This window comes from Halictus rubicundus, chromosome 3, assembly GCF_050948215.1.
Source record: "Halictus rubicundus isolate RS-2024b chromosome 3, iyHalRubi1_principal, whole genome shotgun sequence".
In the NCBI taxonomy this organism is placed as follows: Eukaryota; Metazoa; Arthropoda; class Insecta; order Hymenoptera; family Halictidae; genus Halictus; species Halictus rubicundus.
This window is the reverse complement of record NC_135151.1, coordinates 10209816-10236779: the sequence shown is the minus strand read 5'-3', so window position 1 is coordinate 10236779 and position 26964 is coordinate 10209816. Positions and strand designations below refer to the sequence as shown.

Sequence of the window (26964 nt, the reverse complement as noted above, 5' to 3'; positions counted from 1 at the left end):
GATTTTCTATCGATCTTCGGTACACGATGGAGAAAATCCAAGCACCGAAAGTCATTATCCCCGTGTTCATAGTGTCCGTATCTTTCTCCCGACGAAGGAAATTCGAGATCGTTGTCGCGAGTGTTTATGTACAGGGTAATTAAAAGAAAATGGTCCGATGCTTACAGTACTCACGGTGAGGAGTAAAAAATATCTAATTAATATAGGTACTAAAAGCAATCCTGTCCCTGTAATATCAACTTTTATTATTTATTAGCGTTCCATATCATGGTCGTGTTATTTTGCCTCCGGCACAGAGAAGTCGAAAGTATTAGTTCAAGATTGTAAACACTAGCGGTACACGTAAACACAAGATTTTAAACACAGGTCGTAGTGCAAATCTTCGGTCGCGCCTATGACGTGTATACATTCAATGTGTTGCGAAGAGAACCAGTTATGATATGGAATAATAATAAATAATAAAAGTCGATTTTACAGGGAAAGGATTGCTATTAGGACCTAAGTTAATTACACATTTCTCACTCACATGAGACCTATGAGTATCGGACCTTTTCTTCACCCTGCATAACTGAGCTAATGCTAGTGCTGACACTTCACCTACCAGTGATACCAGTTGATTACTCTCTACTAGACCAATATTTCGATTTCTTTATTTAGAAAATTACATCTATTACAAGATAATTTATTTATATTACAAGATGATCGGTCAAAAGTGTTCAGATGGAGTCCACATCGATGCGTCATCGACGGATGGCCCCTCACGGGATATACCCCCGAGAGTGGGGATAATTCCGCGACGTTTATCATCCAGGCCTTGGCGACATATATAGAGAAATCACTATATTGTGGGATGACACAATGAAGTGCTCAAATTGAAATCTTTCTGGCGCTATGTAAATTCGAAATCCGAAAATTCGGTGCGCAACACCGTGGGATCGATTGCGCACCGGTCCGTTCGAGAAATCGTATATGTGTGTACGCAATCGCGTTGGTATCGGAACAGATGGCCGAAAATTATCAAGCGACCTTGGCGATAATTCGGGAAACCCACGCCGATACTATAATACTACGCCTATCGATCGTAAATGGAGACGGAGTTGCCAAACTTCGTAGCTAATATTCCGTATTAATAAAAACGGAAATTTTTTCGATTTTACCCGTTCACAATCGTTAGAGGTCGTGAATGTTTACACTGATTCTTCAAGGTCTATTTCACCAGAAATGCCGTATAATTTATGTTCCCCAACTTCTAATTTGTAGGTTAAAGTGCATTTTGAAATATCTATTCTAGTTAAGCAGAACTGATTGGTTTTCAAGGCTCTATAACATTTTATGTTGGCTTATCAAAACCCTTGCAAAAGTATTGTGCAATTTATGTTTTATAGTTTGTGATTTATTATGGTGAAGTCATCTCTTGAAGGTCAAAGCAGAGGTCATGCAGTGAAACACGATTTTGAAATACCCATTACACTGAAAACCACTGATAGGGCGAGAATTGAATGGTTTTAATGGTCCATAAAATATCGTGCAATCTATGTTTTTCAATTTGTAATTTCTTTCGATAAAGGTAGCCTCCATTGAAGGTCGAAGTTTTGACCGTTTCCAACCACCCGTGTTTATAAAAAATTGACTGGATAAGTATTTAATCCAATGCTCTATAAAATTGTACAAAATTGTTTTTAATTAACGACTGCGGCAGGAAACACCTTGCGTTTCGCAAATAAACACAGCGCAACGAAGAATCATTGGTAACGAACTATTTCTTCGTCTTATCAAGCTTCGTCTTCAAGCATCCTCCGAGTTTTCATGAAGTGTCGTTGCATATCTACACCACGGAAATCACAAATCATTTGTCATGCGGACCTTGATCTTTCCCACTAAGCAATTTAAATGCCCATTAAAATGTCCACAACATGCTCGTGGTGTTCGACGTACAAATTTATGTATGCCACTACCGATAATAGAAGAAGAGCCGAACGAAATAGTTACATGTGGTTACGTTAGCTGGGCAAAAACGATAACCAACTATTAATCATAGTAGTCGACGTCGGCTATGCAACTAACCGAGTAAAATGACGTTCGAATGGGGATGGGGGGGGGGGGGGCAGCGATAACACTGTACGAAAATGGTGAGCACAGAAATCACATCCGGAAGCAGAATTGCTCTATCACGCGCAGTTTTCGAAAAATATCGGTTTTTATAATAATACATGATTTTGTTAAAAATTAAGAAAGTTCGTGTTTGAGTCAAAAGATAGAGGAGACTTTCCCCTATATGTCCATGTAAATAATTATATTTTTTATAACTATATTTTACGTGAAAACTTCTCTACTTATCAGAAATTTACAATACAGTATTGAATGGCTGTAAGAAGTATAACACAATTTATAAAAAAAAATAGAACGACTGTTATTGTGCTGTAGAAGGTATTCAAATTAAAAATATGGTTCACGGTAAAGGATCCAATTAGTTAGGGGGGGATACCAATTACTGTGCCTATATTAGTTATACTTATTTTTAAAGCATAATTAATATTTAAAAAGAGATATATAGCATATATATTAACCGATTTCAATGAAAAAAATTAAAAAATAAGTATAATTAATATAGGCACAGTACCACCACAGTAATTGGGTCCCTTGACGACGAAAGTTGGCCGAAGAGGGGAAAAGCGAGTGATATGAGATACGAAAGAAAGGGAAAGAAAAAAAATAGAAAAAAACACCTGTCGCGCGAGAAGCCCGCGAAATTTAAACCTCCGGGAAAAAGAGTCGCGTGATGCACTGGAACCGAAAGGTATGGAGAGAGGGAGAGACAGAACAAGGCTCGCGTATCAATTGGAGGTAAATCAACGTGACTGATAAACACTCTGGGATAGATAACAGAGCGTTCGTGTCAATTGGACTAGTAACGGAGCGGAATTGGTCCATGGTCCTCTTGTTCGCCATCGAGAACCGGGGCAAAAGCGGAAAAAAAAGAAACAGGGAACACGGGATCGTGGGGAGTAGCGTGAATAGAGTTACGCCGGGTGAACGTGGGTCCGCCGCAATGAACAGTGCCGATCTTCGATCAGCCTTCTGAATCAATCGAATCGCGAACAACGATTGAAAATGTTTGTATATTCGGTGCAAGTTCTATCGCGAGGCATCGTCGTTTCGAACGGCTCGATCGACGGATTCCGTTATCTGGGAACATTGTTCCACTTTCGAAAGAACAGAAGCATAGCCGCCGTGTTTGCGAAATGACTTTTCTATTTGGCACTGTGGTCTGATGTGCGATAGGGACACGCTGGTGTTCATTCGTGAAATTCTGGAATCAATACAGTGTTTACGATACAGTGACATCTCTATGTATGTCGCCAAGGCCTGGATTATATACGTCGCGGAATTATCCCCACTCCCGGGAGTATACCTCGTGAGAGGTCACGAAGCACGACAGGTCTCGGACGTCGAGGAGTGTAAACGTAACACGGCTCGAGTTATGTCTCCTAGACGATACATGACGCTGGCAAGACCCGTGTTGTTGGACATGTATCGAGAATTCACTGTTTATGTATAAAAACACAGGTCTAACCAGAGTCATATATCCGCTAGGAGATACCATCCTTTGATCCACGCCAAACGTAGAAAATGGGGCGGATAGCTCTAGGACATTTGGGGATAGTTCTAGGACATTTATCTTCTAGGCATTTGGGACATATACAGAGTAAACATGGAATTGCCAATAGTTACGACTCTTCGAGCGTGAAACTGTCATTTATTCGGGGATGCTGTAAACTTCGCACAAATCGAAGTAACCTGAGGCGATGAGCAGATCGAGAAATTGTTATTCGTTGAAATGTGGGAAAAATTTTGATTCGTCTTTTTGCATCTTACAAATTTATTCGAACAGGGTAGTCGCTGTTACGCTCTCGGACATTTCTGTTTGGTACATTTTAATCGGGTGTTTAGACGTTACCGCGCCAAGCAGTTTTATGCGTTAATGCAAACATCGCTGAACTTTGATTAGATCGCACGAGAGGCACCGTAGACGAGTAAACATCCGCAGTCTAATAAGCAGGAGTTCCAAGTCAAGTTTAATAACCCAATAACCCGGCAACAATATTCTAAGTTCTTCGGTTCTCGCTTTAGAAACAGTCGCAGTCCATTAAGGTAAGCCTGCCTGTCAACGGAGATTACTTCGGAATAAGAAGCTTCACTGCGAAGCAACCTCATAATTACGTGCTTCGTGCATCGATAACTCGGTGCACTGTGCGGTACATGATGCAACTGGAAAGCGGGACAAGTGAACACCCCTTTTTCCAATATCCTTTTTTCTACCTACGAACTTCTTTCTGGAATGTCGACTTTCGGAAAAATTTCGAACAAATTCCTCCTGTACGTTGCAGTGCAATTGCAGGGCAACTTTGAACTATATTTTCAATTTGAATACTGATTTACAGAAGTTGTATCAGCGCCCGCACTGGCATCGGTGGGCCTTTTTAGGCCCAGACGTCTCTATACTAATATTTACGTAAAAATGGTTGTTTAATTCATTTATTGTATAATACTAGAGCACACAATTTATAAAAAGTTTACATCGATAACATTTATAAAATATAGTATATTTTTTCATGAATCCTTTCCACAATTTATACATTGTACATTTATTGTTTTCCTTGATTGCAATATGTAACTGTCACTCTGTTCACAGTTGTGACATTGTTGAGAATATTTCACGCCTTTTCCGTGGCATTATTAGAAAACTCTCGGTGGCTACAGCGTTAATTAAAATGTGCAGACTAATTTCTTTGCTAATTCCAGAAGTTAAAATACGTGCGAAAAAAATCGGCCACACTCTCTGGACTACTGGACACTCTGAGATTTCGATTGATCGTGGAAAATCTCGTGTTTTTCTTTAACGCGGCGCGTTCCCCATCGGAATGTTTCTAGCGCGAACCTTCGAGCGAAAATTTCCGGTGGAAATTTTGGCGCGTTACCAATCCGCGTCTGCGTGGCCAATGGAGATCGGCAGGGGGGCTTTATTTCGAAGGATATTAACACGGCAGCACACGGAGACCCGGCCGGACTTCATTTTGCCGGCGATATTAAACGCCGCGCCAGCGAGCGGGTTCGCGCGGATTTACGCGATTCCTCGCGGAAAAAAATATTCCGCCCCGGAGCCGTTCATGTAGGTCAACGAACACGGCTATCCTGGCCGAACCTTGTGCCAGTTTGCAGCCGCGCTTAATAAACATTATACACGGACGATGATTATTTTGGGAGCACACGGCCGGCACACCGAGAGCTTTCCTCGCGCGGACTGGCCCCGCTCCGTGTGCCGAGCCGAGCCGAGCCGAGAGGATCCGTGCCTTTGAATTTTAATTCCGAGGCTTCGATGCATACGAAATCTTCGTTGATTAGCGGATCGTGCTCTCCTTTTTTAGCAATCTAGCTGGCCATGATTGAATCCAAACTTCCCGGCCACAATTAATGCCCGGAGTTCGAATCGATCGTTTCGCGCTACCCTGTCGCCGGCGAACGAGTTTTGTCGCGTAACAGTTGATTGCAAAGTATTTTATAAAATGATGATAGTAAGAATTCTCTAGATATGTCGCCGAGGCACGGCCGATAAATGTCGCGGAATCATCCCCACCACCGCGGGGTATATCCCGCGAGGGGCCCAGAAGCTCGAGAGACCACGGAGGAATGTAAAGTGGATCAAAGAATAGTACCTCCTGGCCGATATATGTCCGTGGCTAGACCCGTGTTTTGGACATATATCGAGTAAACACTGTGCTTTCAATAAATGAACCGGAGAATTAAATCCCCATGTAATTCTTATCGTTAACCTCTCGAATTACGATTTACTATTTCTTGGAGGAAGAAGAAAATTGATATCTATTGTGTACCCACAGCGGATCCAAAAATAATTTGAACGCTAAATTACGGATTCTTGAAAAACTGTGATAATTTCGTAAAAATAAATAGTGCAACAATAAACCTGGTCTCGCTTTAAAGCTTGAAATCTCTGCTTGCACATCCCTCAATTCGTTCTTTTAAAAGGCATTTGTATTTGAAATAAAAATTCAAAGCATTGTATGAAGGTCAGAACATTTTTTTCTTAGCTGAATCTACCATTGATTTGAAGATTGATACTTCCTCTTTACAATGAAACCTTAATTCTACGATTTTTTTGGCCGTTTTATGTAACAGAAACGAAGAGTATGTTCGGTTGTGTGAAGCCCTCATAGTTTGGGTTATATTTTTGATGGTACATATTCCATTCGAATTTCGCTAAGGCGGCCAAAAAAAAAATCGTAGAGCAATGTTTAAGGTATCGTTAGATAGAGGAAGTCTCAATCTTCCGCGGTAGATTGAAGCAGGAAAAAATTTTGTAAGACCTTTGAGTTTCTATAATTTTCGAGCAAAATCATGTCTTCTTATAATGTAAAACCCAGCTGCATTTAACGTATTTATTCTTATAAACGATCAGAGCGTGCAAATACTGTGTTCATGCACCGCCTGCCTCGGGCGAAGCGGTAATAGCAACTGGGAAAGTAGGGGCGAGTAAATTTCGCTCCGAAATTAAAATAGCGAGTAGGGAATGTCGTGTAGTTCGCTTTTCCACGTAATGAAACTACAGGCCATGGGTAAATATTATTCTCGACATAGTCGCTTCAAGGAATCCATAAATAGAAGCTACCGTAGTGGTTCTATAATAAACGAACGACACGAGTCGATCACCGTAACACGCGTGGTCTAAGAACTGTTCGCATGTAACTACAATCGACTTCCTAATCACAAGAGATTGCAATTAACATCGCAATCACACCCTTCGTGGACAAATATTTTCATCTTTCTGTTTCAACAAATTTCTTTCAAGATTCTTATAATAATCAATTCTGTAAAAACTGGAACTTTTGTTCGTGAAAAGCACGAAATCCGTACACAAATCACTTCACAGGGCATACACATGTAGACTTCTGTCCCAATTAATTATTTTTATAGTTCCTCCAACGGTACATTCTATTTAAAAAATTATTATTGCTCTAATAATCAATTCTACATGAAACGGAATTTTCTTTTGAGAAAATGCGAACAACATACATATATGAAGAGTTTGAAATCAATTACAAGCGCCAGTACTTCTATACAAAGTTAAATTTTGATCAAAAATCATTTTGAACGTATAGACGAACTGAATGTTTTCAATTTTGAGCCTTCTGTTGCCATTAATTATTTTTATAGTTCCTCCAACGATACATTCTATTTAAAAAATTATTATTATTATAAAAGAGTATATATATATATATATATAAATTGTATTAAGGATTTAGAATGATTTACAAGTAGCAGGATAACCGTAAAAAATTAAATTTTGAACAGAAATGATTTGTAGAGCTTTCCAACGAAAGTTGTTTGGCATGGAAATAATTTCGCTCAGAAGGAAACGAACTTGTAGGGCTTCGGAATCTTCCGTGGGCTACAATTGCATAAGGATGAGTCTAATCATGGCATCCGGATCAAGTCGACGAGCGGAAAAGGCAAACCGAGTTGACCCGAGTGGACGACAGGTCAGCCCGATGCAGGAACCCGGCTTCCCTGTTGCATTCGCTCGGCGCAGCACGTGCTTTTCACGTTTTCCGTCGATTACGCGAGCCGGCATAGTACGCTCTTAATAAGCGAAGCGTTCACCAGGGATCAATGACTCGTTGGTACACACGTGAATGGCACACAACGCGTTCACCAGGTCAATGAACAAATTTCGACGATTTTCGGATCTTCCGCGAAGTTGACAGAAGCGTGTGATGTGTATCGATTAGCTGGTATTAGCGGATATATTAATGGACTTTCTAAATAAAGAAAAAGAAAACAATCGATCACGCGGCCAATGAAGATCTATAGATAAAGCCGCGGGGGATTACAATGCCTCGTCAATTTTTTTTAATCATCCTTGATTCTTGCACGATCCAAGTTGTGCTGATATTGTGGATTCACGAAAATCCGCAATTACTGCGAGAAGCTCGTTTAAGATTAAAGTTGATTTTTATTGCGTTGTAATCCTGAGTGGATTAGTATTTTCAAAACACGGTATTGATACTTGTTCATGACTCGCATCGCTAATTATAATTTTCTTGCTTTATCTTTCCTTGCTTTATCTTTACCTTTCTATTAACGTTCATATAATATTTAAAGTTTTACATACGTGTTTTCTTGCTACGGTGACAATATTAATCTCTTCTAGTGTATAAAAGAATATATCGCAATAATAAGTAATAATCATAGTGAGTAATATCAATGTGTACTTTAAATCTGTTAAGCTTCATCAATGTAACTCTTATCCTAGGTTGATTAGTCATCGAAATCTAAGTCTACTCGTCCCACAGGAAAAGTTCAATTTCTTGCGTGTAAAACAATTGGTTAAAAAATATATGAATTAGAATCGTAGCTAGTAATCATTCATCTCAATTTGCACTCCTAACAGTCGAAGTACCAAACACGTACATGTACTGCGAAAGCGCCAGAGAACAAAGTTCCCACTTAATCCCCACCGTTAATTAATACATCAGCGGAGTCTACGCGAAAGTAATTATATAAGCGGTATCATTGATCGTTAATAAACAGTGACTCGGATTCCACGCGAAACCGCAGATCTCAATCTAACGCGACTTGTTGACTCGAAACAAACTTCGAAGAGTATCTCCACGAGTTCTACTCTCGAGAGCAACAACCGTCACGAATGAATCGAATAGGCGCTCTTCTCGGATCAACGATACAACAACAATGATAGCTGCCAGACTCTAATCGCTATGATTAAAGGCATTTTCTAACTACCTTCCGCCGCGTCATGCGTCAGTCTCATTGTCAGCTTCGAGTTATCCAAACTTCGATCTTTGCACCCTGAATCGCAAAACCCTACCTCTGACCACTATCTCAAATTGTGAAACACACTGCTCTGTGTCATAAGATTCAGGAAATTGTGCCAAATCGAAAGAGTTTCCCTGCTTTGCTTTCAAAGGATTAACAATCTGTTTAGTGTATAACTGAAATTGTGGGAATTGATTAAAAAATGCGAGGTCACGGACAGATGAATCCTACCTTTGACCACTATCTCAAATTGTGAAATGCACTGCTCTGTGCCATAAGATTCAGGAGATTGTGCCAAATTGAAAGACTTGCACTCTGTTCGCTTCGCTTTCACTCCATTTAGCCTTCAATTGAAATTGAAAAACGTGAAGCCGCGGACAGATATGAAAAAATATTGCAGGATGTCGACAACGTCAAAGAAAAGAAAAAGCTGCCAATATCGTCCTGCAGTGTCAGGGTTAAAATTCTAGCGACCTTCTCTCTAAATCGAGGGATGCGGACGCCTATGGTCCCTACGCTGTCTGCCGCATGATCGAGGACATTAGCACGTTCGGAAGCGTGTTCTGGCGAGCACGTGTCACGTACCTTGTCAGCGTCTACTGCTTCCAATCGTTATCCCAAATATATCTGTTCTGATCAACGATGGGCCTCGGTGCGTTGACGGACCCCTTCATAAGTGTCCCTCGCGACTTCACCGGGAGTCACTATGCGTGTCACTGTGACAGTGCCACGGGTCTCTCCCAACGGTCTTGCACGGGAGCACGCTGTCTACCAGAAGGACTCGCCTGTGGCTTCCACTTCGATCGAGGAAGGATGAACACGGGCAGGAGTCAGCTGACGACTTAGGGGATGACGGAGAGGTGTGATCGACGCGCTGATCGAAGGTGAAAGGTCACGTTGATGACGATGCTCTGGGGGTGACGGGACACATACGCGTACGGCAAAATCGGTTCCGCTACGGGCGTCCTCGCGCGAATTACTGAAGTCACCTGTCGAAAGAGCCTGTCTTTTATACGCTCGAGCTGACATCAACGAGATAAGGCCGGCTCCCGGAGTTCACATGCGGCTGGATTTCCTCGTAGCCGGTCGTAGCACCCATCGCCACCTCCCCACCCTCCACCCCCCCCCCCCCCCCCCCCCACGTGACATTGAACCCTAAGCCCGATCGACGCCGAAGTTATTATAAATTATTCATTGGTATCCGGTCACCGTTCCGCGCGTTCTCCTATCAGATCGTAAAACCGTGATCGGCTAACGATCGATTCCAATACAAGATCGACCTCCTCGAGACGCTATCGCAGGTCTTTACGACAACTTCCGAAGGTTTGTTGTGGTTTATGGCGGTCTACCAGAGCTCGTTGGGTTTGCATCGAGTAATTTAGCTAATCGTGAAACACAAATCGGTTACGATTAATTTTAACGCGATCTCGAGTTCACCTTGAATTGCTATCGCAGTTTTTTAAGACATTTTTTGAAGGTTTGTTGTGGTTTATGGCGGTTTACTAGAGCTCGTTGCGCTTCGATCGCGTCATTTAACTAATCGTGAGACAGATCGGTTTATGATCGGTTTCAAAGGGAGAGCAGTGTCTTCGGATTACTATTTTTGTGTGAGATTTTTCGGAGGTTTATTGTTGTTTCGTGCAGTCTACTAGAGTTCATAGGATCCTAATTTGATCGAATTTTGATCGTTTTGCAAAATCATAAGACGTATATCGGTATACGATCGATTTGGTAGCGAGATCAGATCGCGGTCGGAGGTTTATTATGATGTGCAATATGTTGAGGATGTTAGGCACAAACGGTCGTTTTTTGGTCGATTTCAAAGTAAGATATGGGTCTTGAGATCAGTTTTACAAGATTTTGTAATTTTTAGAGCTTTCTTATGGTTCGTTAGGATCTATTAGGGTTTGGTAGGTTTAGTAGTGTTTTGTCTGATCACGAAACGTAGAAGATCGTTTATCGATCATTTTCAGTGCAAGGTGTTATTCCTGAGATCGCCACAGACTTTGCGATCATTTTTGGAGGTTTCTTCGGGTTTGTTACGGTTTGTAGCGGTTTATTGTTTGTTACACTTTAATTCAACATTTTACGGAAACTCCGAGAAGTAGGCACTCGATCGGTGTCAAAGTGAGATCGACGTCTAGAGATCGTTATCGAGTTTGCGATAATTTTTAGGACTGTGTTTGGGTTTGTTACGGCTTGTTGTAGTCCCGAATTAGTATTAGATTTCGTTAGGCTTCGATCGAACGTTTTTTGGGATTACAGTGAATTCTCGATATATGTCAACAACACCGCTCACATACCGCTCACGGGGTATACCCCGCGGTAGTGAGGATAATTTCGCGACGTTTATCGTCCAGGCCTTGGCGACATATATAGAGAAATCACTGCACTATGATGGTACTTGAACCTTTTGAATCGATTGATAATTGTAACCGAGAGACCAATCGTGGTGTAGGTACGGATCAAGACCCTGTTGCACCATGAGCAAATACCGGGGTACAATGATCACAATTGGTTCTTAATGATATAACACAAACATCGTGTCCGCCAAAAAATTCATACACCAATCGTCGTATCATTTTCGAATACTACACCGATCAAAACAGTTAACAGTTCTAAACGCAGCGTCGACTGGAGTGTTGCCTTATCGTTTGACGCGATACTCGACAATTCGTGGGGACCGACATCTAAAATTACACCTGATACTCGCCGATAATATTGTGCAATCCACGATCGTCTTCGGTAGCACCGAAATTAGTCAGCAGATCCGCTATCTTTCACACTATCCTTCGTCGAAGGCGTCTAACTCTCTTCAAAAATCATTCGAACGTGTTACAAACACAACACCTTTGCATTTAGGAGGATCTACAGAATCAAATTCTCCCAGGAATTCTCAAAAACTGCGTGCGATGGAAGGGAACGTCTCTCGAATTCGTGTTCAGAGCTACAAGGATCGCCTATTGGTTATCGAAACGCAAAACGAGAAGATAAGATTGCCTTCGAAAACCGGGAGATCAGTATGTTGACATCACGGCTATGAAGACAAGGCAATCAGCGAGCCAAATATAAAGTGATTTGAATATTTCTGTGAAAACTGGTTCCCGGGAGGCGTACATCTAATTACCGGCCGAGAACACGTGGCACGGTCAACATAAACTGTCAGCACGTTTCGGAAACTGCGTCGGAAGAATCGTTGTATACGGGCCAAGAGGGAAGGAAAAATTCGGGTGAATTGTCCACGACGTTCCGAGACCTCTTGCAGAGTCTGTGCTCGCGAATATTGATCATCGGCCACGTGCAGAATCAGTTCCAAGGCGGGGTTCTCGAGGATCAATTGTGTCACCTTGATTAAAAGACTGTGTGGACGCGCGTGTCGCGATCGCGACTTCGCGGAACGCACGGAAAACAGGGGGGGAAACAAATGCAATCGTTGCAACGAGGAATCCCAGTTTTCCCCCTTCACCTTCGCGGAACGATGCAGCACGGCGGTTCAGCTTGCAAATACGGTTTATCGGCGAGGCCCGTTTGATAAGGTCGCGGAAACGTCGATGCACAAAGCGAAAGCTCCGTTCCGTCGACGACAGACATTCGGAGCACCCGGGGAACCTGCGTCATTGCGACGAACTCGGCCACTAACGTTTAACGAGGGTACCGGGTCGGGGAAAAATTCGAGGTTGGAAAGTGACGCGCCACCTTAAAGGAGACCGCCGCATCCGATACTGCAGCGAGCTGCATCGCGGTCTCCGCTTAATAAACGCTCCTCGTTCCCCTTTAATCCGCTCGTTCCTCTCTGCACACAATTTCTGCAGCATTGACTTTTATTCCGGTCCACGTTGACAATGCACCAGGCAAGGGCGGTTTCGCAGTTTTCATATTGCGATTGGTGCAGTTGTTTCGATGCTTGTGCGACGGAGCGTTAAAATTTCTCATTGTACGTGGACTGCATAATGATAGAGAACGGTGAAGTATAAGACAGTAGAATTATCAGGAACGAGTGCGTCAAAGGCGAAATAGGCGAAATCATCTGAAGAATTTAAAACATTGCACTGTTTCTAACTCCATAAAATTATTAAGAGAAGAAATAAATGTGTGTGTAAGTTCTGTAACTTGTCATTAATACGGACGATTTTTATGATCAATTTGTTAAAATATTTTGATTTGACTCCAAATGATAAAATTTTATCAGTCATGGTTTATTGGCGCAGGCATGTGTTATATTAGAAACTTTCCATAGTATGAATTAAAAATTCTTCGAAGCACTGAAATAGTGATCTGTATAGTAAAAGGATGTGGCAATTGTTATGTGCCAAGAAGAACTACATATGTTTGTTATATTTAAAACATTTAGAAAAGAAACAAAGATTTAGTGTGTCAATTGGATTCCAAAAAATTGACAACGATTTTTGACACATGTTTCATTAAAAATATAAATAAATTCTAAAATTCCATATACTACATATATCCTCTACATAAATATGAACATCGTATTCTAATTTAAGTCCTGTGTTGTCAACTCATCTTCTCACGTCGACAAGCACGAGACTATAGTCATTTCAACCGAATCTATCCAACATATTGTAATAATGTCGATCTTCGTACAATGTCCGAAACCTTCGCTACACTGTTCCAAAGAATTTAAATTTGGCAAGTGTACGTAGACTTTTATGAATTATTGCACACACGTGTGTAGGTTACGACAGTGATTTACAATCAGCACATAGATTGTCCGTCCTTCCTGATCGGTCACAATATACCTATAGGTATTCCGTTTGCCAATAACACAAAAGAAACCAAATCGTCTAAATATATGCAAAAATAGAAGATGCACAAACATTTATATAACACGTCGCAAATAGATTCAAAAATCTGCATCGAAAACTGCATTGAGAAAGCATGGTTATGCTGCGTCAAGAACTGCATCGAAAAAATTTCGGGCGAATTAAAGGGAAAGGTCCGAACGATTCCAAGAAAGGGAGGGGATGGGAATATCAACCCTTATGTCAACGACCTTGCCACCACCACTCGCATTCTTGAATTCGCTTCACACACCTACCGCGAACTTTTCGAGCACGCTTTTAATCACGTCTGCAATAAAAACTGCAATAAAAACTACGAACTCGTGGAACACAATCGAAAACAGTAGTCGTCGACATAACAGTGGAACGGGGTATCAATGATCGATCTCGCCATGACACGTGTTTTAGCTATCCATCTCCGATCTAATCTCTGAAAAGTCTAGCTCTGTAAATCCGCCGAAAAACCCAAGTTCGACGATTAGGATCAGCGACGACACGACAGGCCCCCCCGAAGAGCCACGAACCGCAATCATTGGTCTCGCAATGGTGAGAAAAAAAAAACGAGCACGTCTTACGTAACCGCATGGTCGATAGCTGAGACGCGGCGGTGGATCGATGGATCGATCGATCGAGGCGACGTCGCGCGATCCCGATCGATCGTCGAGAGGGGATGCGTTAGATCTCTCGGAGGCGCCACCATAAAACCGTCCGATCCTGAGGAGGACGCGGCTGCGCGACTGTTGCTGTCGCGGGGCGACGTGGCATTGACCTTGAGATTTCCCAGCACCAAGGTCCGGGACACACGGAACAACGTCGGACGCTGCGACCTTGAGGAGACCCAGCCAGGAGCGCAGGAACCCCGTGGGAGCCCGGTGGGGAACGGTCCCCGGTTTCGAGGGGCAGCCGACGCCCCGGATTAGCGAGAGACTCACGGATTAGCGTTCGCAGGCGAGCGCCGGTTTTGCTCTCGGCCGGGTTTTCGTGGACCGCGATGCTTAGTAGCTTTCGAACGACTGACGCAACGGTGCCTCGGCGTCCAGACGCTTACGCAACGACGCCGTGTCCCCTCTTTTTCATCCCCTCGGTTACAAGCGGACGCGACTCGTCGAAAAGGGACGACGTCGACGACAACGACGCCGACACCGACGCGACGCGACGCCACGTCGAGCAGCGTGCAGCAGACGATGCCGAAGATCGGAAGCGAGCCAGTGGGAACCGGCGCGAACCGGATATCGTCGAAATTCTGGGAACGAGGCTGATGATGCTGATGCCGATGCCGTTGTTGCCGCGATCCGCTTGGCGCGCCGCGGCGTCGCGACGCTCCTGGCATCGAACGGTGACGTCCGCGACGACGCCTCGATGCTCGAACCACGATGACGCGATACGAGACACTCTGACGCTGCCGTCCGACCAAACACGTCAGCCTATTTTCACGATCGACGTCCCCGTTTCCGCTTGCCAAATACTTTTCTTTTCGGTGACACTGTTGAATACGGACCCAGACCGTACGGGAGGGTCGACGAGTTTCGACTGATACGCGGAGCGGAGCTAGCTTGCAACTCGTGGTCAATTCAGATCGCATTCGCTGTCAATGGGAACACTGTGAATGGTTCTTTTCGTCGGGACACTTAGCTAAATCAGATGCGAAGCACAGTTTATAGTTCATCGATAGGGGAGGGTTGTTGAATTTGAACGAGGACATGGATTCGACTCAATTCCCAACTCATAGTCAACCGAGACCACCGATAGCACTGTGATTGGTTCTACCTCTGTAGGGTGCTTAGCGCAAATCAGATGCTGAGCGAAATTTATAATTAATCGATAGGGTAGGGCTATTGACCTTCAACTGACATTGAACTTTGAATCACGCGTTAAATTGTCATTTTTTAAGATAGGTACTTTTCTAAATTAGATTCGATTCAAAAATAGTGAATTCGTCCTCGAGGTACAAACTAAAAATACATCTTACAACACGGTCAGGAAAAATTCAAACGTTGTACAGCACCTAACCAAGATGAGGGTTGAAACGTTTCACAAATCGGAAAATAAAATTCGCGATAAAGTCTGCACGACTTAATATCGATCCACAAAAATATCAAAAACATAATCCTTGAAAAATCAAAGAACCAGAAGGTATGAGCCTCGCGAGAAAGACGCGTGTAAAGAGAACTCGATCTCAAAAATAGCAGACAGTGACGCCAGGCATCATAAGCCGAGCCCAGCAACGTCCTTCCAAGCACCCTGTCCGCTTAAGTTCACCGTTCCCCATGTGTCTGTGGGAGTATAATTGATTGATAGGGACACTCGAGTATAGAATAATCGTGATCGAGACGGGAGGCCGGTTGCGGTGGATCGATTGCGACACGGGCAAAACAAAAGTCGGGAAAAATTCCGGAGACTGACGTCCACGGCCGGCACGTCGGGCCGGTGCACGCCGTAAATACGAAAGCGCAGGCTTGGCACGAGATAAATGTGGGTTGCTGGAGCGCAACGCGCGCAAACAGACTGCGGCCTGCTCGCTGATGAATGGATATAATCCGGACGATTTGTCAGACACCGGTTTCCGGCCGGATTAAATCGGCCCTCTATCGGGGAGGGCGGCTCTCCTTCGAAATCCGAGATACCGCAAACTTCCTGGCCGACTCTTAATATTCATCCGCCGCACAGTGAGACGAGACGACTTTATGGCGATCAAAAATCTTTATAGCATACCTTTTGTTTGCGTCGTGTAAGAGCGAGAATGAGAAACGTGGGGTGCGAGCGAGACGAAAATACGAGACACCAAACTGCGACGCAGATGCAACATTCGATTCTTTTCGTTCTTACAAGACGAGGGTTCATTCTTTTATATTCGGAGCTCTCTTTACCGCACCCAGTATAAATACCAGGCACCGAAAATAACCGTTATTCTAAAATTTTCTACGATAAAAATCATTGATGAAAAGTTGATTATTACTGTAATTTAAGATAATCTACAGATAATATAAAGACGAAAATTCGAAGAACAAAATGATTAAAAATATCGAATTTTATACTTTCTGGTTACAAATAACAATTATTTGTGTCCAAAACATTGGATCCTCCTCGATAACTGTTGTCGATGAGAGAATTTCTTTTCACTTATTCATAATAATTATTGATGAGAAAATTCGTGTCGACGAGAAAATTGATTGTCTACTATTTGAAAGTTGTTCTATTTAATATTAACTATTACAAATTTCCTTCATGAATAACTGCTATGAGCGATCGAAATAAATTGATCTCGCCGATAACTGTTATGAGCGATCGAAATAAATTTCTCTCATTGATAACTGTTACAAGTGATCGAAATCAATTTCTCTTAACGATAACATTTACCAACAAAATAAAAATTTTCGGTTACTAGCAATCCTTACTTGTAACCAATGCGATTTTAGTGGACGAAATACTTGTTATTCCATGACTTTTTTCTTTTTGGTTATAACAGGTCCCTGATAAATACACCGGTTCTCGTCTTTCACGTTCATTGTGGATGAATCATCCGGGTTGTACATTCAAAGGGAAGAAGTGTAAATCCGCCTTTACGGTCCCGGACCATCCGCAATAAGTCGGGTATGAAATATTTTCCAGGGAGACGCCCGGTGAAGGATTGCTTCGCTGGCGAACGGTGTCACCCTTCGTTTGCTGACTCGCAGGGCTAGCTTCGCCTCCCGGTTACTCTACGAAATTTGAGAATCGGGGACTTGGGGCAGCTTCATATCTTGGGACAAGAGCCCCGAACAGCTGGGCTGATTTTTGCAACTGGATTTTTGCAGGGAGGGTGTCTAAACGCGCTCAGAGAAGAAATGGGAGGACTGAGTTTTGCAAATAGATTTTTCAATGGTTTTCCTGATCAAATGTTCGAACTCTTCAGGAACGACGCCCATGTGCATTGTATTAACTCGAACGAATATTTTAACCCTAAAACTACCACGGTCGAAATGACCGGCTTTCTATTTCACAATTATTGAAATTATAAAAACGTTTTCATAGGAAATTGCTGAGTTGACTTCTTTATTTAAGCACATATTATTATGAAAATCGTTCAAAGTTTAAATAAACCCAATCTTTTCCCTTCTATAAATCCTGTACGTTGAACCCTGTAGGGCTCAAGACTCACCCAAAGAGGTAGCCCTATAACCGCGTGGGCTACCTAGATGAGCTACCTGAGCTAAACATGGTAAGATACCTAAGACATGTTACGTCCATCAAAAGCTACCAGAATGAGTTCCCTAAACAAAACAAGCCACTCAGATTCTCACATTTTCTTCATTAAACACCTTGTCAACTTGAAATTCAAATTCGGTACGTAGAACCCTGTAGGGCTCAAGACTAAACCAAAGAGGTAGCCCTATAACCGCAAGGACTACCTAGCTGAGCTACTTGAGCTTAACTTGTTAAGCCACCTAACACATATTACGTGCACCAAAAGCTACCGGAACGAAATCCCTGAATAAAGTACGCCACCCAGATTCTTACATTTTCCTGTTTAGAGCATACTGCGAGCTTCAGAGACAAATCCAATACATATAGCCCTGCAGGGCTCAGGACTAATACAAAGAGACAGACCCAATAGAACCACACGGCTGCAGTCGGGGGCGATTTCTACCATTTTTCTATGTTTCCGAGATATTCCGGGGCAGCAAGACCCTGTTTACAACTCCCTCGCGGGACAGGGCTTAACCCGAGGTTCACGAGGACCGTCACGGTCTCGGGTAGTATCAACAGACAAAATTACGGTCATTGTATCAGGAATGACCTTTAGACCGTCTCCCACGCGATAGGAGCGAGGGCAGATCGGCTTACTCGCTCGGAACGATCCGCGATAAACGACGTATCGGTGTATCGGCCCCCGAGTTTTCTGTCGTGGGAAACGACGCCGGCGCGGCGTCGGCTTCAGCATCGGCGTCGCTCGCAAATACAGTAGTGCTCGCCAAAGCTTGCTAAATCTGTTACAATATAAAATTTGCACAAACCATCCTCACTCTTCCCCCATCGCTCAGTGCCTCCAGCTCGACGAAATCTTATCTCAGTAGATAAATGCCGATTACGCGATAAAGTTGACTTCCGGATCCCAGACTTTACAGATTTAAGTGGGCACTATGCTATAGCGTGTATCGATTGGTACCGCGGTCGGCGCGTCGCGATTTCGGCCACTGCAGAATGCAGATGCACACCGGCCGCAACGAGAGCTCGACCTCAGCCTCGCGGGCGGACACACTGACCCATTTCCGATGCCAGAGGAATTTTCCAAGAACGCTCCAAACCCGATGCCTTCACGGAAAAGCCGTTTCGACGCAATGTTTCGCAGTCCCCGAAGTTATGCCTGTCACACGTCCGCGTGAATGGTGCATGCGCCAGCTGCTGATACTTTGCGAACCAGCCGAAAATTTCGCGCGCTCGCGATCGCTATGGCTCTGCACGCGAATATGAATTTGTGTGGGCTGATTAAGTTGGGCGAGAGAGAAAGAAATTTTAATCTTTTAGGAGTGTTGTTAACCTTTCAACCCCCTGCCGTACAATTTTCATCGCTGTTGCAATTAGATCGGATTTTCACGCACTTACAGCGTGTGCAAATTTACGAATTCTTATGCAAAATGCGATCTTTCTATATCAGTAGTAGAAAGTTCTTTCTTCCTTCAATAATTTGAATAGACTGAAAATAATATATTGACATTCTTAAATTCCTTTAATCGTCTTACTATGTTAAAGTTCATCCACTCAATTTGGGCATAAATGCACAAAATCCGGAGTCTATTAATGACATTTTTATTTTGTTTTACTCGTATGGTGTCATCTAGTTAGCGAAAGAAATTTTTCAGGTGGGTTAGTTTTTCCTTTCTTATAAGTGAAAGTAAGTACAATGTTCTCTCGGTTTATGTCAGTAACACGGGTCTTGCCAGCGACATATATTGTCCAGGAGATACTATTACTCTCCATGGAACCTCGTACCCGATCCGTATTATTTTTACTATACTTCTGCGACTTTTATCAGTCAGGTATTTGCGACACATATCGAAAAAAGACTGTAGTGTTGGATTTATGAAACATACAACTAATTTCTATGACACTTTTACCATACATATTATGTTACATTAATTAAAGGGAGCAACAGAAGCAAAAGTCGAGGCAAAAGAATTTGAGAGACAGCTTGAATTATGAAGAGTTTAGATTCTTTATCAATAGATCTTTCATCAAGGGATTCAAAAAGTGTTTCTGGCGCAAGTAAGAATATCGGAAAATATGTCACTGGGGATGTTATGTATGTACGTATTCGTAACACTACTGAAATTCAGTAAGAAGATCTAGAAAGGAGACCGTGCAGTAAAGAAATGTAATTTCTAGTAAAGGGATGATTCCGTAAAGGGACGATTCAGTAAGAAGATTTTATTTCCAGCGAGAAAACGATTCGGTAAAAAGATTTGTAGTCAAACGCGACTGAAGTTGATTCCGCAAAGGAATCTTGTTCGATAAACCAAACAAAAATGGTACAATTTGAAGAAGCATAAAGACGACACTGTTCAGGAACAGTCGCATCGGCCCCATCTGGTAGCACATCGATCACAATGTTGTAAAGACATTACTCTGCCACGGTGCGGATAACATCGACCAACAAAGCTACGAACGCTGACCAACACGGATAATCAACACGCGAACAAGACCCCGGACCAACAGCAATTAAACACCCGTGAGTAAACAAGCCGGATGAATGCGCAACGAGAGTAATCTGTCAATGATCTGGGACTACGAAGATTTTGTCGTAACGATCGCCCGCATTAGAACCGTTCGGGTTGGCTTGGTTCAAGAATCACAATGGGACAGACGGTTGAAACCACATCTGATACAGCATAAATTTTCCTGTACAACGATTCTCGTAAATAACAGTGTGCTCGTATAACCAGAGACCAAAAATAACAGTTATTCTAAAATTTTCTCCGATAAAAATCGTTAATAAAAGGTTGATTATTACTGAAACTTGAGATAATCTACACAAAGTATAAAGAAAAAAATTCGAAGAACAAAATGATTAAAAAATATCAATTTTTATACTTGTAAGTTACAAATAACAGATACTAGTGTCCAAAAAATTGGATCCTCCTCGATAGCTGTTATCGATGAAGAAAAAATAATGTTTTGATTGTTCAAAGCAGTTGTCGATGAGAGAAGTTCATTTCGATCGCTCATAACAGTTATTAATGAGAGAAGCTCATTTCGATCGCTCATAACAGTTATCGATGATCGAATTTCTTTTCACTTGTTCATAATAATTATTGATGAGAAAATTCATTTCAGTTGCTTCTTTAATTACCGAGTTGTCTATTCTTTTTCGGATGGAGCAAGCCTGTGAAATTCATTGAGAAGGTTTCGTACAACAAGACGAATCAACAATAAGAACAACAGAAAATCTGAAAAAAAAGTTTTTCAAAATTTTTCAACAGGGATAATCAGAAATATAGACTCCCGTATTTATCAAAACCAGCGTGCATAATTCACGCTGTGCCCGCAACTAAGGTTAGCGTTGAACGAACCTTTTCTGCTCTAAAATTAACATTAGATGATTTGCAGTGTAATTTGTCAGGAGAAAATTTGGAAAAACTCATGTTTACCACATTAAATTGTTATTGCAGCATTAAGAAATTTTACTATTTAATAATAACTATTAAAAATTTCCTTTATCAATAACTGTTATGAGCGATCGAAATAAATTTCTCTCATTGATAACTGTTATGAGCGATCGAAATGAATTTCTCTCAACGATAACATTCATCAAAAAGAGAAAAAATTTTCGGTTACTTATAATCCTTATTTGTAACCAATACGATTTTAGTCGATGAAGTACTTGTTATTCCATGACTTTTTTCTTTTTTATCATAACAGTTATGGTCCCTGCGTATAATAGCAATGTGCCAAGGTTTCTTCAGAGAAATTCGTAAACAAAAAGTCCGACCGTGCCGAAACGAAAAGTCACAACGTCATCGAACGAAATCCATTTCATCGAAAAATTCTAATTATAAACCGGAGTATTCTAGTCATTATAGGGCGAGCGAGCAATGGGAATAAAGCAGCGCCTTTCAACAACGGTCCTTGGCAATGATCCCAAAAGCAGTAACTCCGCGTGCTCATCAATGGCGCATTCAGAAAACTATAGCACAGAATTCCGATGAGAAAATCGACCATCTGCAGAAGTAGAACCTCGATTATCCGAAACGATGATTTGTGAATTCTTTATTCTTCATTCACATATGTAAACAGTTTAATTTAAAGCGATCTATATATAACACGATTCATTGAGCAAATCATTGACAATATAGCACTGCAGCTAGGTAACTGCTCTATTCACACACTCGTATTCTACTGACTAGTTCGTATAATCGAGATTTTACTAATCAGTACACTTTCTTCTGCGGTCAATTTGCGACGTAATCTAACTCATAGGTTTTTCCCATTTTTTGACTTAAAGGAATCCTGCATTGTTAAAAATTAATAGTGATGCCGTCCCTGGCCATTCGAGATCAAGGACATACAAAATTGTGAAAAAATAAATCAATATTAATAAAAATACAAATTAGTAAATAAAAAGAAATTAAAGATTAAAAGTTACAATTTTTCTCTTCGCTAGCATTAGTATGAGTCTCCTCGATACTCGATCCCTCGTTGGCTCGGTCATCGAACTTGTTTACCGGTTGACTAGTTCCAAGGGGATCCTCCCAGTGGTGGGGATAAGATGTTGACAGTTACGCTAGAGATCTTTTCGACAGTCATGGAGAGAATACTGTAGCGACGTGAACCGGATGCCAAAATCAGGTGGGACACTCTGTGCAGCCCTTGCAGAGCGGCATTCGATATTCGCCGGGCCATTCGGCGAGCGTAACTTCGATTGCAAGCATTCGCGAACGTCGGCCCGGGGAATCGCGAAATTCCTGCCGCGCCGGAAGGAGAAATCGCGGGGACCGGTGGAAGGGGGAGGGGCGGGGAGGTGCATGAGATCGCTTTCGAAGGCTAGTTGATTATTAGGGTAATGCGGGGCAGTGGGGGGTTCGCGAAATGGAAAACTGGGAAGCACCCGAGGGAATGTCGAGGACTACGGACGCGAGAAAGGCCAGTCACCTCAGGAACAGGAGGAGCCGGCCGCGCGACACGGACGCCTGTAATAGTTCAGCGGAATTTAATCGAGAGACGGCAATTGTTTCCTATTAACAGTTATGAAAGCGCTCCGGCGCGATACGATGCGATGCCGACGAGGTTCGCCGAGAACCTCTTTGAACCGTCGCCGACCGCCGAAGCCGTACGTATCCCCCCCCCCCCCAGACAGTCGTTTTAATTGGAATCCATTCGGGAAGATTGCGGGCCGAGCCACGGACTCCGAATCACCCTAAAATTGGTCGCGGAACACGGGCAACCAAAATACTGCCCTTGTGCGCGCTGCCATTCTGGAACGGCCACCTGGAATCCTCGACAATATGGCCGCCACGGAATGGAAAATCACGCTTCTCCGTGGAAAAATTCCATCCCTTTGTTACTTCGAAAATGCTGCGAGTTCGAACGTCCCCAAAAACTTCCGAAAAAATTTCTCGAAAATGAAGCTGCCATTGATGCGAAAATTGAAGCCACCTCTTTACAATGACTCCTTAAAAATTGGTGTACGATTTTTTTCACTGTCTTGTAGCCCTTCGAAAGCCCTCGTGGTATAACTTGTACCACTGTGAAGTTGTCGGCACAGCTCTCATTCGAAGCTCGATAACACGACTGGCAAAAATCGTGCATCAATTGTTGAGGTGTCGTTGTAAAGAGGAAGCTTCAATCTTTAAATCCACGGTGGTATCCGTCAAGAAAAACATTTTTCGAAGTTTTCACAGACATTTGACCCACGGATTATGAAATTAGAGACTACCAGCAATAAAACGAGTCTTTTACAAAATTATCACAGAGAACCGGGTGTTTAGTGTGTGTGGGTATTTTGAAATGCTTTCAATCTTCGAACGTGCCAATCATTGTGTTTATTTTGATGTGTCAGTCATAGTATTTATATTGATGTGTCATCCATTGTGTTTATTTTGATGTGTCAATCTTCACGTGTTCCATTTTCTTTTCCTTCAGGGCGAGAAGAGATAAAAACTGGAAGTGATCAGAAAAATTATTTCAAATATTCTAATATACTACTAGGATAAGATGAGATTCTGATCCGCAATTCGCGTCCAAGAATGGCGGAAGCTGCCGCAGAACGATGTAGAATATTTCTCATCTTCCTTGGGCACAGATTAAGTTATAAAGTCCGTGGGAAACAGTGAATCGACCCAGATAGGATTTTTCTTAACCCGAGCTCAAGTCAACCCAACCTCAGTTTCCAAGAATGAAACGAAGGAACGCCGGAAGTCGTTGGATGAACTACAAACTATTCGTACGATAGTTCGCCCGGTATCTCGGCCCGCGTCGATAAGAGCAGTCCGATTACGAGCAAAAGAAACGAAGGCATCGGCGCGACGGCGCGCGGCGCGGCGTGAGCAACGATTGTGTACATTCGTCGCCGATGCGGTGCATCATCGTCGGGAAGGTTGCTGTTGTTGCAACGCGTCGTCGTTATCGGAGTCGCGAACTGCAACCTCCAGTGCTGCGGACCGCGAGAAATTTCCATGCACTCGCGATCGTGAGAGAACGCGATTCCAAGAGGCGCAATTAGAAGGCGAGTATTTCCGGAGGATTCGAGGAGACCCTGTGGAACTTCGCCAGGAAATTCTTGTTGAAGTTATTAAGACATTTTTCAGTACTTCGCGAGAAAAGTATTGGAAGAATCCCTCGGCGAGAAGAAGTCTCGGGAGGGAATTGTCTTTGGTGTTGTTTTATTGACCGTTGGACAGTCTCCAGTTGACAAAACAAACAAACGTAATATTTACTTTTTTGCAGACGAGAAGGCTCTTTCGATGTTAGTGGTAATGCCAGAAAATCGTTGAGAGTTCAAGAGTGGTTCTTTATGCACCCTTGGAATACAAAGAATATACAAAAATATAACAGAATATACTAGAATATACCAGAATATACCAGAATATACCAGAATATACCAGAATATACTAGATTATACTAGAATATACCAGAATATACTAGATTATACTAGAATATACCAGAATATATCATAATATACCAGAATATACTAGAATATAACAGAATATACTAGAATATACTAGAATATACCAGAATATACTAGATTATACTAGAATATACCAGAATATATCATAATATACCAGAATATACCAGAATATACTAGAATATACTAGGATATACCAGAATTTACCAGAATATACTAGAATATAACAGAATATACTAGAATATATTAGAATATACCAGAATATACTAGATTATACTAGAATATACCAGAATATATCATAATATACCAGAATATACCAGAATATACTAGAAATGTCTTGACATATTACACAAAACAAGACAACACGAAACGAATTGCACAAAGATGGCTCTTGTCTTTATGACTGTGGAATATTTCTGAATGCATTACTCTTCACAGCAATAATTAAAATAAAGTATACTCTCTTTTAAATCTCTTTAATGGACGATCTGCTCGAATTTTATGTCTTTATTAGTAGTCGCTTCGAATCAATTTCCAGGGAACAATGGGAGAAAAGAAGAGCAGAGGATAAGAAAAATAAGGCATTACGTCGAGTACAAAGAGAACCTCCGAAGGGAGATCTTGTGGTGGCAAGCAGAAAGAGCCGCTTAATAACATCAAGATGCAACGTCTCGACCAGGAGAGATCCCATTTCTGCGCCATCTTAATCTGCATTTTGCTTCTGAATAACGTGCAATGCTTTCCGCGAACCTCATTTACGGAGAACGTCTTTTCTAAGTACAGCGATCGATAGATCGGTAGGAAGGATTAACACGCTGACTATTAAACAAAGCGATTTGAGAAAGCCTTGCAAAAATAGGAACCGAAAAAGAATTTACCGTAATCATTATACAGTGAATGATTAATGAAATATTAATTTTAATCCTTTTGTAATTGAGCAAAAAATTAGTTCATCTTATCGATCGTTCTATTCGGTTCGAAATAGATTGAAAATCGCGAGACTCTTTTAAACGTGTGTTCGCACTGTCAGTTCAAATGTTAATTATCCTGTGCAGCGCCACGTGGGAGAAGCAATTAAGCAATTAAGCAATTAAGCGCGCGATTCCGGTCCGCTGTAGACTGCCGGTGACAATCGCGAGCTGGAGCACAGCTAATTTCGATTTTAAAGGAGCTGAGTGAAAAGCAGGATTTTATTTAAGCGAGGAGATATACTGATGAAGTAGGACGACGAAGAAGAAAAAGAAGAAGAACGAAAGAGGAGGAAGGGTAGCGCGGTAATTACGATTTTAATATCTCCCCCGTTTGTACCGGTTGAACATCAAGCGATAAAGATCATAACGCCTCCTCGAACGATTCTTCCACGGCGAGGAGAAGATTTACCGTCCACTCGACCCTCCTTTCTCCTTTCACCCGTCTTTCTCTGTCGGGTCGTCGGGTAAAGCTAGTTTTACCCGTGGATGCCGCACGAGGGCGACCCGCCTCTCTCTCCCTCTCCCTCTCTTTCTCTCCCCCCAGCCAATTTGTAATCACTTAACAAGATTGCGTGAACGGTGCGTGCCCGCGATTAACGGAACGTCTGTAATTTATAGGGCGTCGGTGAACCATAAATAAACGCGATTCGCCGTGGGACACTTCTCGTTATTTATGGAGATATTAATTAGCCGGCCGCCGCGACGCGGCGCACGATCACCCGCTTCATTGATTACCTATCAACGCACCGACGGAGCCGGTGGCTCTTTTCGCTGAACCACGGTATTCTTGGAGGAATAGTTCACGCATGCTTAGGCGAAGATTAGGTAATCGCAGTCAGCGGGGGTAATGACGGTCAGTACTATTATTAAAAAATGTCCTATATTTTTAACTTTTCTTGTTTACGTCTTACTATACCCGTTCGCACGGATTACTTTCTGTGCAACATATAAGAGATTGTACCAAGTTTGAGAATTTGTTGATCTTTCTTCAGGATTTCGAAGACAATGGAAAAAGAATGGTTAGACAGAAATCTGTGACCGACATTTGACCTGGTTTTGGTACTATTCATTCTGGAACTCGTAAGGGGGGTTGCGATGGCTACGTAGGGCCAGTGCTGCTAGAGGGGGGAAATAGAGGGGAAGACAGTTACGCTCTCTCTGTCGTTACCGGATGAGTCACGTGACATTGTGACACATGCACGACAGAGACTAAACGCGTCACGTGACCGGGCCGTGGCGGAAGCGT

The 26964-nt window shown here is 42.5% G+C and overlaps 1 protein-coding gene and 1 long non-coding RNA gene across 10 annotated transcripts in view; one reads left to right on the top strand and one right to left on the bottom strand.

Annotated features, from left to right (window-relative positions):
• LOC143352662 (uncharacterized) overlaps positions 1-26964 on the top strand; it is a 607068-nt gene that overhangs the window by 438576 nt on the left and 141528 nt on the right. The window lies entirely within an intron of this gene.
• Mdr49 (Multi drug resistance 49) overlaps positions 1-26964 on the bottom strand; it is a 148227-nt gene that overhangs the window by 68247 nt on the left and 53016 nt on the right. For 2 of the 9 annotated variants that reach the window (XM_076785305.1, XM_076785309.1), the window contains exons 1-2: positions 14582-14736; positions 9436-9839 (exon numbers count right to left, since the gene is read on the bottom strand). The exons of 6 other annotated variants lie outside the window; for them this stretch is intronic. The gene's annotated coding sequence lies outside the window, so the exon portion shown is untranslated. Of the gene's footprint in view, positions 1-9435; positions 9853-14581; positions 14737-26964 lie in introns of those variants that run through there. One more of the 9 variants, XM_076785306.1, reaches the window with a different exon arrangement.